The sequence below is a fragment of the Vombatus ursinus genome, unplaced genomic scaffold (genome assembly GCF_900497805.2).
Source record: "Vombatus ursinus unplaced genomic scaffold, bare-nosed wombat genome assembly UNPS02014781.1, whole genome shotgun sequence".
Lineage (NCBI taxonomy): Eukaryota > Metazoa > Chordata > Mammalia > Diprotodontia > Vombatidae > Vombatus > Vombatus ursinus.
The window spans coordinates 31,297,206-31,313,544 of record NW_020954559.1 but is presented as its reverse complement, the minus strand read 5'-3'; positions in this window follow the sequence as shown (position 1 = coordinate 31,313,544).

The following is a 16,339-nucleotide window of genomic DNA, read 5'->3' as shown; positions in this document are numbered from 1 at the left end:
AATATAAAAAAAAAGACTAGTCTTAACATAGCAAAATAGAGGCACTGAATTTTGAGTTTCTTTTTTTCATTATTTCACTTTTTTACCTTGAAGATGCCTCCATCCTGTGGCCATCTCATCTTATTGGTTAGTCTAGCCACCATTTCTTCTTCATTTTAATAATAGTTTAAGTACACTTATTCTTTTTTTTCTTTCCTTTTTCTTTTGTGAGGCAATTGGGGTTAAGTGACTTGCTCAGGGTCACACAGCTAGTAAGTGTCAAGTGTCTGAGAACAGATTTAAACTCAGGTCCTCCTGATTCCAGGGCCAATGCTCTACTCAGTGCAACACCTAGCTACCCCTAGGCCACCATTTCATGAAGTGCCTAACCCATGCTCACTTTATTTCCAGCTCCACTTAATACTCTGAAGACTTTTCCATCTCTTCCTCAGCAGTGTTTCCCCTCCACACAGGTACCCTTGTTGCTCTACTTCAGCAACCTTTTAGCTGTTGTCTTCCCCCATTAGAATTTAAGCTTTGTTGGGGTGGGGTGGGGTGAGGGAATTACATTTTTTTTTTTGCTCATAATGTATCCATAACTAGGGGGATAGAGTGATGGGCCTGGAGTCAGAAAGACTCATTTTCCTAAAGTTCAAATTTGACCTTAGATACTCGCTATCTCTGTGATGCTGGACAAGTCCCAACTCTGTTTGCCTCAGTTTCCTCATCTGTAAAATGAACTGGAAAGGGAAATGGCAAACCACTCCAGTATCTTTGCCAAATTAGACCAGTAGATCATGATTCCTTTGACTATGTAACCTGCAAAATGCAAAATAAATTTATTTGATGATAAAAAAAGTAAATAATGAATCCTTTCACTATGGCAACCACAACATAAAGTAAAATACAAAATGTCACTCAGCACTGTGTGGAACCTTGTGCAATTGTAATATTTATCAATTGGACATGAAACAAGCTCATAGACTACACAGAATCCTTAAGTCTATATATCATCAATTACTTCTTCAAGAAAATCAAGAGACTCTGGGCATGGCCAGGAAACAGGAAATACAAACAGGAAAAAAATTGATTATATCATAACAAATAATAAATAACAGTTTTCCAATGTAGGCATTCTTGCCAGAACAGCTGTTTGTGTGCAGATGATTAGAGCAAAGGTAGGAATCAATGCCAAATTAGGAGAAAGATTAAAAATTAAAAGATGTTGTGCACAACTGACTGTAACCTGTCCTATTTAAACAAGATATTGAAGTTGAAAAAAAGTGAAATGAATATAGAAACATGCATTAATGTGGACTATTTCCATTTCCAAAGGAAGGGCTTTTTTTTGGGGGGGGGGTGAGTGTTAGAAAGGTAAGAAGTGTTATCATCGGGGAATAAGAGAAGAGATCTATGATTTCATCAATATATTTCAACCAATATAAATCAATTGGCATCATAAGGATACCAAATGAACCCAGAAACGTCCTTGCCTAGCAAATACTTGATCTCTTTAACAAGCCAAGAAATCTTGGCTTGTTAAGCTTTAACAGCCAAGAGCAGTGCAAGTTTAGAATATGACTCACTTATAAAATCTTACATAGAAAATGGCAGAAAATTATGAATAGTATCACATCATAATATAGTGAAGTAAAAGGGAAAGCAAGCTTTAAAAAAAGTTTGTAGAGTAACTCAACTAAGATATATCATCCAGATAACACAACAGTCAAGATTCAAGGGAGGACAATGAATGGGTGAAAAATGGAAATGATCTGTCAAGATTATTATAACAAAATCTTCTCTCCATCAATGATAGTGGAACTATCACATTCAGACTAGTCACTACTGTCATTAGGAAGTAAAAATGACATCAAAGAAAACCAAAGACAGGAAAAGTGATGGATTAGACCAAGTATTCACAAAAGAAGTCTGTGTTAGAGGCAGCAACATTTTTAAGGGATTGCGGATCAATTTTTAAGCTATCTGAACAGGGGAACATGGACATTTTTAGTAGAAAAAAAAGGTGATCAATAAAGCCTACATGTTTATATTCTGATCTCTACAAATTTCTTAAGTCTAATCTACACAGGTATCAAAGACATCTTTTGTGAAAGTATCTGAAGGAACAGTATGGCTTCGCAAAGAATACTTTATAAAAAACAGACATCTTTTTAGTCATACAAATGACTGAAAGGTAAAGACAACATAAGATCCCATTTGTTGATTATAAAAAAGTATTGATTTTTATTGATAGACATTGAGATAGGAGGCAGGTAGGTGGTACAGTGGATAGAGCATTGACTGTGAAATTAAGACCTGAATTCAACATAGTTCTTACCATTGGTGGGGATCGCTCTCTCTTTTGAACCCAAGGCACTCCATATTTATAAGACCCAAGTTTGAATCCATATTCAGACAAGTCCCTTAACCACTATTTGCCTCAGTTTCCTCATTTGTACAAACTGTGAATAATTAGCACCTCCTCCCCAGATCATCCTGAGGATAAAATTAGATATTTGTAAAGTACTTAGTATAATGCCTGGCACATGGTAGGTGATATTAAAAGTATCATCATCATCATCAACATCAATCAAAATACCACCATAAAGCTCTTTTCCAACAACTATAGCCTATGCATAGTTTAAAATTATGCAGAATTGGGGCAGCTAGGTGGTGCAGTGGATAGAGCACCAGCCCTGGAGTCAGGAGGACCTGAGTTCAAATCCTGCCTCAGACACTTGATACTTACTAGCTGTGTGACCCTGGGCAAGTCATTTAACTCCATTATCTAGCAAAAAAAAATGTTATGCCTTTGAAAGGTATAACAATAGCCATATCTCAATTCAAAAATTCTCTTACAATAATAAGGTAAGGAGTAAAACAGTGAAATGCACATCCACTTAACATGTTTTATAGTGTGGAGCACAAATGATAAAAAGATTTTCTTTAGCTGGTGAGATGACCTAGATCAGAGGTATGAATCATGCAGCCTATAGTCAACCCACAACATTCCTGAGTGCTACTCAAACCAGATTACAATGTAATTGGGACATATTTCACAGAATAAATAAAAATACAATAAAACATAGATAATGTTAATATGTGGTTTCCTAAATCAAAATGCATCCTACAATGACCTCTGTTTCTACTTAAGTTTGATGCTACTTAGATTCTATTTGCTTTTGTTTTTACCAGTTGAAATTGTGCTCATTGTAACCAGCCTGAGAACATTGAAAGGCCTCCTAAATGAGATCCATAATCAGCCAAATATGTTCATCCTAACTCTACACAGGGAAAAAATGTATACATATATATGTATATATTTAAATTATATATATATATATATAAAGAGGGAGAGACAGAGAGATGAAGAGAGAGAGACAGAGAGACAAAGAGAGAGAAAGAGAGAGAGAGAGAGAGAGAGAGAGAGAGAGAGAGAGAGAGAGAGATTAAGAAGGGACTATCGTCCAGAATAAGATATGCAGTAGATGAACAGAAAACATATATAGAAATCCACTAGGGCATACATCTTAGAAAGATACCACTGATAGACAATGAATTGGGCCAAAATTGAAAAATGAAGCAGGCTAGATTACTTTTCTGAAATTTTCCAGTGTTTGCTATAGCCTTATATCAAAGCGAAGGTTCAATTTTCTTTTTTTATCTTTTTTTTAAAATTTTCCCCCAACTACATAAAAAACAACTTCCAACATTCACTTTTAAAACTTTGAGTTCCAAATTTTCCCCCTCCTGCTTCCACACCTTCTCACTGAAAAGGCAAGCAATTCAACATAGGCTACACAAGCACAGCAATTCAAAACATATTTCTATACCGTCATGTAAAAGAAAACATAGACAAAAAACCTCAAGGAGAAAAAAAAAAAGCATGTTTCAATCTGCACTCAGACATCATCAATTCCCTCTCTGGGGATGGACAGTATCCTTCATCATAAGTCCTTCAGAGTTGTCTTGGACCATTGCATTGCTGAGAATACCCAAGTCATTCACAGCTGATCATCCTACAGTATTGTTGGTATTTTGTACGCAGTTTATGACACTTTGCATCAGCTTCTGTAAGTCTTTCCAAGTTTCTCTGAGAGCATCGTGCTCATCATTATCCACAAAACAAGAACATTCCATCATAATCTCATGCCACAATGTGTTTAGCCACTTCCCAATCAATGGACATCCCCTCAACTTCCAATTCTTTACCACCAGAAAAGAGCTGCTATAAATATTTTTTTTACACATAGGTCCTTTTCCTTTTTGTTTTTATTTCTTTTTGGACACAGACCAGAAATAGTACTGTTAGGTCAAAGGGCATGCATAGCTCTATAGCACCCTTGGGCATAGTTCCAAATTGCTCTACAAAATGGTTGAATCAGGTCACAACTCCACCAACAATGCACCAATGTCACACTTTCCTGACATGCCCTCCAACAAGTGTCACCTTCACCTTCTATCCCACCAGCCAATCTAATAGGTATGAGGTAACATCCCTCATTATTTCAACACCCCATTATTTCAATCCACACTTCTCCAATCAATAGTGATCTAGAGCACTTCCTCACGTAGCTATAGACAGCTTTGACCACCTTGTCTGAAAACTGTTCATAAGGTTTGATAATCCATCAATTGGGGAATGGCTCTTATTTTTATAAATTTGACTCAGTTCTCTATATGTTTGAGAGATGAGGCCTTTCTCAGAGAAATCTGCTTCAATTTTTTTCATGGTTGATTACTAACTGTATTTCCCTCCATCCTATTTCCCTTTGTTTATTCTATTCTCTCTCTCCTTTCACCCTGTCCCTCCTCAAAAGTGTTTTGCTACTTACTACCTTCACCCCATATCTACCCTCCCTTCTATCACCCTTCCCTTCTGTTATCCCCTTCCCCTACCACTTTACTGTGGGATAAGATAGATTTCTATAACTAATTGAGTGTGTTTGTTATTCCCTCTTTGAGCCAATTTCAATGAGAATAAGGTTCACTCACTCCCTCTCACCTACCCCATCTTCCCCTTTACTGTAAAAGCTTTTTATTAACTCTTTCATGTGAGATAATCTGCCCCACCATGCCTTTCCCTTTTCCTTAATGCATTTCTCTCTCACCTCAAAATTTTATTTTTTATATATTGTACCTTCATATTCAACTCATGTCTGTGACTTCTTTCTATACGTATTTCTAACTGCCCTAGTCACAAGAAAGTTCTTATGAGTTACAAGTATCATCTTCCCATGTAGGAATGTAAACAGTTTAACATTATTAAGTCCCTTATGGTTCCCCTTTCCTGTTTACCTCTTCATGCTTCTCTTGAGTCTTGTATTTGAAAGTCAGATTTTCTATTCAGCTCTGACCTTTTCATCTGGAATGCTTGAAAGTCTTCTATTTCATCGAATATCAATTTTTTCCTCTGAAGGATCACACTCAGTTTTGTTGGGTAGGTGATTCTTAGTTGTAATCCTAGATCCTTTGCCCTCTGAAATATCACATTCTAAGCTTTCCAATCCTTTAATATAGAAGCTGCTAAATCTTGTGTTATCCTGACTGTGTCTCCACAATACTTGAATTGTTTCTTTCTGACTGCTTGCAATATTTTCTTCTTGACCTTGAAGTTCTGAAATTTGGCTATAATATTCCTGGCAGTTTTCATTTTGGGATCTCTTTCAGGAGGTGATCAGTGGATTCTTTCAATTTAAATTTTGCTCTTTGGTTCCAGAGCATCAAGACAGTTTTCCTTGATAATTTCTTAAAAGATGAGGTCCAGGACTTTTTTCTTTTAATCATGTCTTTCATATAGTCCAGTAATTTTTAAATTGTGTCCTGGATCTATTTTCCAGGTCAGTTATTTTTCCAATGAGATATTGACATTGTCTTCTATTTTTTTTTTCATTCTTTTGGTTTTGTTTTATTGTTTCTTGATTTCTCATAAAGTCATTAGTTTCCATTTGCTCAATTCCAGTTTTTAAGGAATTATTTTCTTCAATTAGCTTTTGTATTTCCTTTTCCATTTGGCCAATTCTACTTTTTAAAGAGTTTTTTTCTTCATTGAATTTTTGTGCCACTTTTTCCATTTGGCCAATTTTGCTTTTTAAGGCATTCCTCTTCTCATCGGCTTTTTGTAACTTTTTAACCATTTGGTCTACTCTATTTTTTTAAGGTGTTATTTTCTTCAGTATTTTTGTGTGTGTATGGGTTTCCTTTATCAAGCTATAGACTCATTTTTTATGATTTTCTTGCATCACTGGCATTTCTTTTCCTATTTTTTCCTCTACTCTCTTATTTGATTTTCAAAATTCTTTTTGAGCCCTTCCATGACCTGAAGCCAATTCATATTTTTTCTTGGAGGCTTTGGATGTAGCAGCTTTTGTTTTAATGTCTTCTTCTGAGTATGTGTTTTGATCTTCCTTGTCACCATAGTAACTTTCTATGGTCAGAATTTTTTTCTGTTGTTTGCATATTTTCCAGTCTGTTCATTGACTCTTTATTAAAGTGGAGCTCTACTTCCAGGGTAGAGGGTGCACTGTCCCAAGCTTCAGAGTTTTTGTGCAGCTCTTTTCAGATATACTTCTAGGGACCTGTATGTTTTCAGTTCTTCCATTGTGGTATGATACAGGGCAGGTGTGTTTACTACTCTATTAACCTGCGCTCTGATCTGTGAGTGACCACAAGCACTCTTTTCTGCCCTTAAACTGTGACAAGGGTCCTTGCTCCACTGCCACTTGCAAATTCTGCTGTGCTAGTGCTCCTCCTTGCCCTGGGACTTCCACCCAGGACTATGACCCAAATCTGAGTATGGCAAAGCAACAGAGTTCTGCCCCCAGTGCCAGCAAAGAGACCCCTGTAATCTCCTGATCAGTTGTTCAATCCCCTTACCATCTGTGGGCTGATAGCTCCAAAAGCAGTCATTGCTGTGCTGATTCAGTGGCTCCCAAGGCCTGCTCCTGGTTTGCTGGAACCCAGCCCTAGCTGGCAACTTGTGCTGGACAGTGCTCCTCTCTCACCCCAGTGCAACAGACCTTTCCTGCTGACTTCCTTTGGCTGGAAAATTAATTCACCCTGTCCTTTTGTGGGTTCTGCTGCTCCAGGAGTTATTTTATGGCATTATTTAAAGGTTCAGAAGGGTTTTGAGGAAAGCTCTAGAGAGTCACCGCCTTTACTCAACCGTCTTGGTTTGACCCCTGGCTCAACTTTCTAAGACAAATATTCTCTCTAGGCAGTCAGGTGGTAGAGTGTGCAGAGTGCTGAACTTGAAGTAAGGAAGACCTGAGTTCAAAATCAGCCTCAAACACTTACTAGCTGTATGACCCTGGACAAGTCACTTAACTTCTGCCTGCCTCAGTTTCCTCAACTGTAAAAATGGAGCAACAACAATAATAACATAATAACACCTACTTCCTAAGGTGGTTGTGAGGATTAAGTGAAATATTTGTAAAGGACGCCACACAATACCTGGCACATAGTAGGTGTTTAATAAATGTTTGTTCCCTCCTTCACCCACAGGGCTGTTATTTACCAGGAATAGTATAATCCTAAAAAATTAAATCTCTCACTCAACCAATACATATTTTTAAGTATTTAGTTACTTCAGCATATATCAGACACAGAATTAAAGTTGCAGGTCACCTAAAAGGCAATAGAGAGGTAAATGGTGGGAGCAAGTTTCCAGTAAGAATTTTAGAGATGAGTCATATATCATCAATGAAGTGTACAATCAGAGGAGGTAAATGTGCAACACAGTGAGAGCAAGAGATAATGGATAGATAGGTGAAGGATGCTCCATGGTATCCACAATATTAAAAAACCTAAAAGAAGAATTGTTGGACGTTTGTATAAATTTGCAGGATCTATGAGTAGATATGAACAGGAATCTACAGGGTTAGGTTGGAGTTTGAATTTTTGGGGGTTAGACCCACACTGATGTTAAAACTTATGTAACAAGACACTGAGAATAGATTCAGCTACTAAATTTGCAGCTTCCCAATCCAAATATCACATCACTTTTTATTATCCTGCTACCAATAGTCCTTTGGAACACTGAGCTCCACTACTAACCTGTAGGCCCAGGCATTGGTAAAAATTTTCCTTAATTCTTTCCTTGGAAGGGAGTGATCATTCCCTTCTACAGTGGTGAAAGAGAAGAAGAAAACCAAACATAGTCTGAAATGCACTCTAATTTTTTTATCCTTTTAGAGAAAAGATAAAGATTCCGTGGACCAAAACTGTATAAAGAAAGTTAGGCCAGGAGATATAGAAAAAATATAGAAAGGAGATATAGAAAAATCAGCAACTGATTTAGTTTTTAAAAAAGATATGTAGAAAAGAGGAAGGAAATGCAGGTAACAGGATAAAAATGTGAAGCCAAAGCTTCACAGTTGTTTCCCCCCCCCCTTCTATTTTCTTTACTAAGGGCAATGACCTTTGAACTAGAAAGTATAGAACAAAAAGACTAATGAGATTTTATTCATCACCCAATCCAGATGAACTAAATCCTTGGTTTATCAGCAATATTTAAAGGATCATCAAATATTAATGACTTGGAGAACAAATGTTCTGATTTTCAAAAAAATGGAAAAGAATGGAATCTGCAAACTATAGACCAATGAGCTTGATTTGATTCCTGGGGGAAAAAATAGAACATATTATTAAAGAGATGGCTAATAAACATGCAGAAAAGGAAATAAAGATCACAAAAATAAACATGGATTCATCGAGAAAGATTCATGACAGAATAACCATATTTTTTAACAAGGTAACTAAACTTTTAGATGACAGAAATACAGTAGGCATAGTTTCCTACATTTAGAGAAGGTATTGAATAATGTACCATGCTATTCTTATAAAAATGATATATAGACATGAGCTAAATGACTATACAATGCTATGGATAAGCATCCAGTTGAATGATTAGATTTACAGTCAAATTGGCAGGAAGCTTCCAGTGAAGTGCTACAGGGATCTATACTTGCCCTTATACTATTTAATAGCTTTATCAACATTTTGCATAAAAGCAAGGATGGCATGCTTATCTAATTTGCAGATGGCAAATCTGGGATAGAAACCCAACATCCTATATAGTAGGCTCAGGATTCATAAAGATTTTTACATACTGAAGACTGGGCAGAATCTAAGGTGAAATATTAGGGATAATGTAAAATTTTACACATGGATTTAAGGAATCAACTTTACAAATACATCATATGGGACATGTAGTTACTAATTTGTCGGGGAAAACATTCTGGTGATTTTAATGTAGTACAAGCTCAAATAATATACAAAAGCTTGCATTTGAGAATTTTACAAAATGAATGCTGTTTGATGATATCTTGGCCTAGTATTGAAAGTTTCTCACCCCCATTTATCTTTATTTCTGTATAGTAGCTTAAAATATTCCACATATATAAATGACGTTAGTTTTCCCCTTACTGAAGCTGAGTTCCTGCATATCTAGTTAGTTTCTCAGTCCAATAGAGGTCCAATACATATAGTTCCTAATGGATGAGTCATTTAAAGCCATGAATATCTCTTGTGTATGATTCTCATTTGAGCTCTTCAGGCTAACTGCCTTATTTTCCTGGTTTCAAATATTGTGCACCAAATCACACTACCCACAAAATTCTGGCTCCCAGCCTGAGAGCCATCCTAAGAAACATGAGAACTCTCAGACTATTTGCAGAGCTATAATGACTGACACCCACTGGGTCCAATTTACATTTCACACCTTTCCTGGCCTGGCTGATGGCTCTACTTCCCTCTATGTTCATAGGTTGATGACTCATTCCCAGTTGGTTCTCACTCCCAAGGGAATTTTTTTTTCTCTTAAATTCCTTCTAACAATATTCTAATACTTTAAAAATATATAGTAATAACAAATATTCATCCAATTTGTTCAAAAATAACTCCTTACTAGACTTATCTAACATACTAAAAGTCTTACAAACTTGAGATCTTTTGAATTTGACAATACCAAGCCTTGTTAGAGTGAAATCAGTAAAATACACTCACACACACACATACACACACACACACACACACACTCACTTTTCCTTAAAAGCAAGGTTTTATATCAATTGATTAGAATTGAAATATATATGTATATATGCATATATATATAGGTTATTTTAGATAAAATTTACCTCAAAAATTAACACAAACTATATATGATACTTTATAGAAAAATCTTAACAACCATTCACACAAAGAAGACATGCATATGTAAACATATATAGAAGAGGATTTTACTGTACCAGGACTTCCACTGCTACAATCAAGAGGTTTTCAATAAATTTTGCATCCACTCAAATCTTCAGCATCATAAAAACCCTCAGCCTCAAGATTTTAGCTCTGGAAAAGATAAAACTCCACCAACACTATTCACTATTTCTTAATTCCTTTCATTCCTTCTACAAAATTCTGTCTTGGAATTCTTCAAAGTCAAAGATAAATCCATCATAGGATCATAAAGGTAGGAGAAGGAGTCTTATTACTTTATCTTTCTTTACGATCATTTTTATGGTAATTTTAAGATTGTATTCGTCCAGAGTCTCTTTCTTTTTTCTTTATTTAATCTCTTGGAGCTCCTCAGTGTTCTTTCAGATGTTTAGGGAAAATGTGTCAATTAACTTAATTCATAGAGTTTACACTTTCCCATACTTTCTTCAGTGAGTAGTAGGGTTATGCTACCATACTGCCTGATAAAGTCATTCAATGCAGTCTCACAGAATGCTCACCCCACATTCATGGGATAAGCTTCTCCAATATATTCATACTTGAACGTTCAACAAACATTTACTTAGTACATATGTGAATAAATGATTTTGCTAAATAGTGGATGGGATATAAAGATTTTTTTAACATAAAAACTGCCCTCAAGGAGCCTGCAATATAACAGCCGATATAACACAAATATAAATAACCTTCATACAAAACAGAGCATGTTTAGTGTATTGAGAAGTACAAATAAAGTGAAGCCTAGTTTGGCTAGTTTGCATAGTACAGAAGTCAGGGGATGGGGTGTAAATAATTAATGAGAATAGTAATGATCAGTGAAGCTGGAAAGACAGGTAAGAGACAAATTATGAAAGGTTTTAAAAGCTACAGAGCAGAACTAATATTTTATCTTAGATGCAAGAAGGAGCTATGGTAGATCTTTGTTTAGAGAGTAACATTATATCTGCTTAAGGAAAGTTCCTTTGGCAACAGGGTGCAGGATGGAGCAGAGCAAGGAGAGACTTTAGTCAAGAGACCAGTTATGAAGCCATTGCAATAATCAAGTGAAAAGATAATAAGGGCTTGAGCTAAGGTAGTACATGTGTGAGAAAAAAGAAGGATTATTGTGACATGTTGTGGAGACGTAACAAGATCTGACAATGAATAGGAGTTTAAGGGAGCATCAATGTGTATGTTTAATTCACTGAATATAAGGGTATGAGTTAGAGGAAAGGGAGAAGGTGATCTGGATGCTGTACCATTTGAGAAAGGAAGGAAAATGACTTAAGGATTTTGGTACAAGATAGTCTGTATCATAGGGATCAGGCAGATAATTTTGACTGAAATTTGAAGGAAGGTGGATTGCTAATTTATGGTGGTAAAGGGGCATCTAAAAGTGACAGTGAGGGGCAAAAAGTATTCTAACATCCATTTCAGAGAATATGTGTGGTCTTTCACTTCCAACATGTCAGAGATTCTCTCCAAAATCCCTGTGCTTTTTCATTTTACATGAAGACCTTTCGAGTTCAACATGGGTTCTTACCATTCATGAGGATTGCTCTTCCTTTGGAACTCAAGGCACCCCATATTTATAAGAGGCATGTTTTCCCTGAAAAAGTTCATGCTTCTATATTGCTCTACATTCTAGTCTCCTGGGTTTCTCTCAGTGTCACAAACTTCTCCAAGTAAGTATGGTATACTGACCTTGGAGACAGATGACCTGGGTTCACATTCTTTCTCTGACACCTACTACTACTACTATCACCTTGGTTGACCCACCTAACTTCTGTGGGTCTCAGTTTCCTCTACTGTAGCTTGAAGGAGTTGTGCTACATGGCTTCTGAGGTCCGTCCTACCTCAAGATTCACAGTTCTAACATCTTCCATGTACACCCATCTATATAAGCTACCTTAAATACATCTTTTCATTTCTTCAGCTATTCTTCCCACTTACAATTTCCCTTCCCATTTTTCATCAGTCTATATAAAGAATTTTCATTGCTTGCATTTCAATGAAAAAAATTAAGAATTTATTAAAATTTGTAAGATAAACAAATTTGAACTAATGAAGTAATGTAATATAAACAGAAATTTATGGATAAAATTATTTTCACATCTCATAAAGTAATAATCATGATAATAATATCAATGATTGTGTGGCCTTGTTTTCATTTCAAAGCTTCTGAAAATATTGTGCCAGTGATGATGTTACTACTCATAATTTCGTTTCAATCCCCAATGAAAATCAATATTTGCTTCTATAATAGAAGAAAATACTGTCTCAAACAAATAACAAGTTATGAGAGATAATGAAAAAGTTATCATTTTGTTTTATATGTCAGAAAATGCTTTATTCACCTGCAGCCAAACATGAGATTTTCAGTTTTAATGTTTTATTTCATCATAACACCACAAAACAAACATATTAACTGTTTTCATTCAGATAGAATAAAGACTAAATATATCATATTTGTCCATGGAAAATGGGTTCCTTCAGCATTCATATTTAAGAATATCTAGGTTTTCAAAATTTGAGAATGATTTTTGGTCAAGTAATCAGTTGACTATTTAGTAGGTCTTTATTTTCTTTTACCTCATTTGCAGGGGTAATATTTTTAAAATTGGGAAACCAAAATATCATTTCACAACTTTATTATATATAGTTCTAAAACAGTTACTTCATTTTTCTGAAGATGAATTTCAGAACCTTGCATTGATTTATTTAAAATGCTCAAGTTTTCAAAAATATTCACCAAATACGTGAGTTTCATGAGGAATTTTAGTTATAAATTTAATTTGCTTCACCTTTCTTATTATCACACACATGCACACATACACATAAACATACACAAAATAACATTTCATGTTTTGGCTCAAACACACTTTAAGGTACTTTGGTGTGAGAGAGTTTGAGGGGTTTTGTGTGTGTGTGTGTGTGTGTGTGTGTGTGTGTGTGTGTATGTGTGAGTGTAATAATAAAGAAGTTTCCTATATGCTGTATATTCCTGACATATAGTACCCCTCAACATTAGGTTGGTGAATTGAATTAAATTAGTAATATGGAACATTAAAGTCCAACACAAAGATTGTTTAGCCTTAAATTTACATATTTTTTGTCCTAATGCAGCAAGCAATATGATTTAGTTTGACACTGGCCTATCTTAAGCTCTGACATTCATAAAATCAAACTGTACTAAATATTAACTCTTACACATTTATTGATGTTTGGGGGTATTATTGTTTGCCATGTAAATCTCAATTTTGTTGACTTTGATTTGAACTCAGTTTTCATTATAGTAAAAATATTTTTGTGTTAAATTGATTTCTAAAATAAAGAAAGAGGATAATCTATCAAAGTCTTTCTGTGAGATAAACATGATCCTCATTCCCAAGTCAGGAAGACTTAAAGTGGAGAACAAAGACTACAGATAAATATCACTAATTGATAGGGATATTTGATATAGATTTTAAATAAAATTCTTATAACAAAGTTTCAAAATTGTATCCCTAAAATTATTCATTGTAACCATGCAAGAAATTTAAAAATGGGTCAACATTCAGAAAATAGCATAATAAATTGTTTTTATAACCAACACACAAAAAAACCTATGTGATCATATCAACAGATATAACTATGTATTGAGGAAAATGTAGTCCAGATTTATATTAAAAACTCTAAGCATCATAGGAATGAAAAGATCTTTCTTCAACATTTAAAAGACTGAAATTTAAAATACCTCAAACAACCAAGCTGAGTCATTTTATACATTCAGTCCATATATATACAAATATATATATATATACATATATATACATACACACATATATAGCAATATATTTTATTTCTTTTGTTATTTGAAAAGTCTTTAAAACTCTAATGAATATCAATAATAAATAAATAGAAAAAGTCATGACATAAGAAGTAGAAATACCTATGCCTTTTCTAGTTTCAGGTACCTGAAATACACATTTTATGAGTCAATTGATGTCCCCAAGATCTAGCATTAACTATGATGGGTAATCTCTGAAAGCTAAGATTAAAGGATTAAAAGTGAAATAAAGATGCCTATTATCACTACTGTCATTTGAGATAGTACTATAAATAGCAGTATGATAAGAAAAAAAAATAAATTAACTGAATAAGTCATGTCAAAAAGGAGGCAAAATTATCTCTATTTGTGGATGGTATGATAATTCACTTAGAAAACCCTAGAAAATCAACAAAAATTAAGTGGGAAAAATTGTGATGTTAGTAAAATGGCATGATACAAAATAAATCCACCAAATCTTTAGTGATTCTATATATTACTGCAAAAACTAGGAACAAGAGATGAAGGAGTTCTTCTTATTTTAGCAAGAAAGATGAATTAAATATCAGGAAGTAACCTACTAAGACATGCAAAAGACTTACACAAATACAAATTCAGAACATTTTTCACAAAAATAAAATAAGCATGTTGGTGGGAGAATACTTTTTTTTTTTATTCAGTGTGTACTATGGATATTCAAAGAAAGTATTTGAAAGCAAAATGGCATTAACCATTTAAATTTGTGTTCAGATTGGATACTTAGTAAGTAGTCAGCTCATACTTTCATCAAAGATTTATGTCTTAAAGCCTAATCAGGATTAAAATAATCTTGTATGTCCCACTTCAATCTTCTCCTGGCTTGAGTTAATCTTCTCTCACTGTAATCTACTTTTGATGTACAATAGAAACATCATTGGCTTCAGAATCCAGATAACCAGGGCCAAATCCTGCCTCTATCACTTCTTATCTGTGTGAATTTGGTCAATTCCCTTTATATCTCAGAGCTTTACCTCCTTCTTGCCCATAAACAGCCCAGGATCATATCTGGTCAGCAGCGCCTCACTTCTGGAAGTAGCAGGGGGTCTTTCAATGTTCTCACACTCAGCCATTGGATGCCACACCATCTGTTATATAAAAGTTTGTGAAGTGAAAGTTCTGGAAGCCTAGTCTGCTTCCAATAGGAGCTGCCCCCAAAGCTTGCTGTTTATTGATTCAACAGAAATGGCCTGGAGGTGTCTACACTCCTTTGAGGCCAAACCTTAGCCCCTAGAGGTCCTATCTTTCCTGGGGTCCTCTCTAGTTGTCTTGTGAAAAAACCTGCTTTTACACACCCCCCCTCTGCCTTTTTTTTTGTCACTTTATGTTTATTTTGAGGCAAGGTTCTTTCTGTTTGTGGAGGAAATTTGGAGAGTTTGGAATTTTCTGACCTACTCCACCATCTTCCCAGAATCCTATAGAGCCTTCTATAAAGATTCTTCATTTATAAATCCAGGGGGTTAGACAAGACTCCCCTAAAATTCATTCTAGCTCTAAATCTGCGATCCTGTTATCCTATGATTTATAACTCTGAATCAATTAAAATTGGTGGGTGAGAAAGAAAAAAAATAATGAGTACTAACATTAAATATTATTGGAGAACATATGAAGTGCACACCTATACGTAATCTACTATTTATGACTCTCCTAACTTCTCAAGTTTGGATGTAGCTCTAAAAGGAATATCAGCAGTCAGCTATGTTTTTAAAAGTACAGTGGCTAGGGATAGCTAGGTGCTGCAGTGGATAGAGCACTCGCCCAGGAGTCAGGAGGACCTTGAATTCAAATCTGGCCTCAGTCAATTGACATTTACAAGCTGTGTGACACTGGCAACTCACTTAACCCTGATTGCCCCCCCTTCCCAATTTCTTTTAATTGTGTCTAGCACAATAGCAAAGGTATTACAAAACTTTAATTCTCATCCAAATTATAGAGATACACAAATGCAGATTTGCTGTATATTCTATATACTTTGGCAGCAAAATTGCCTAACATCTGTCTAGTTTTTGGTTGTGCTTCCCAGGAGTATCTGTGGTTCTCTGCCTTAGAATACATTTGACATGTGTTACTAATGGAGCAGCAAAACACTTCCAACTATGTCTTAATGTTGTGATCAAGTATTTGAGTTGATTCCTGAAATACTATTTTTCCCCTTCCCCAGAACTTACACATGAAGAAATGGATGATGGTTTGATTATTAATGAGAAAGCATGAAGTTTCATTTTTACAATGTGAAAAAAGAACACAACTAAATTTTCAGTATAGCTTAAAGAATGAGATGATTGGTTTTATAGTAAAAAAAAAGTT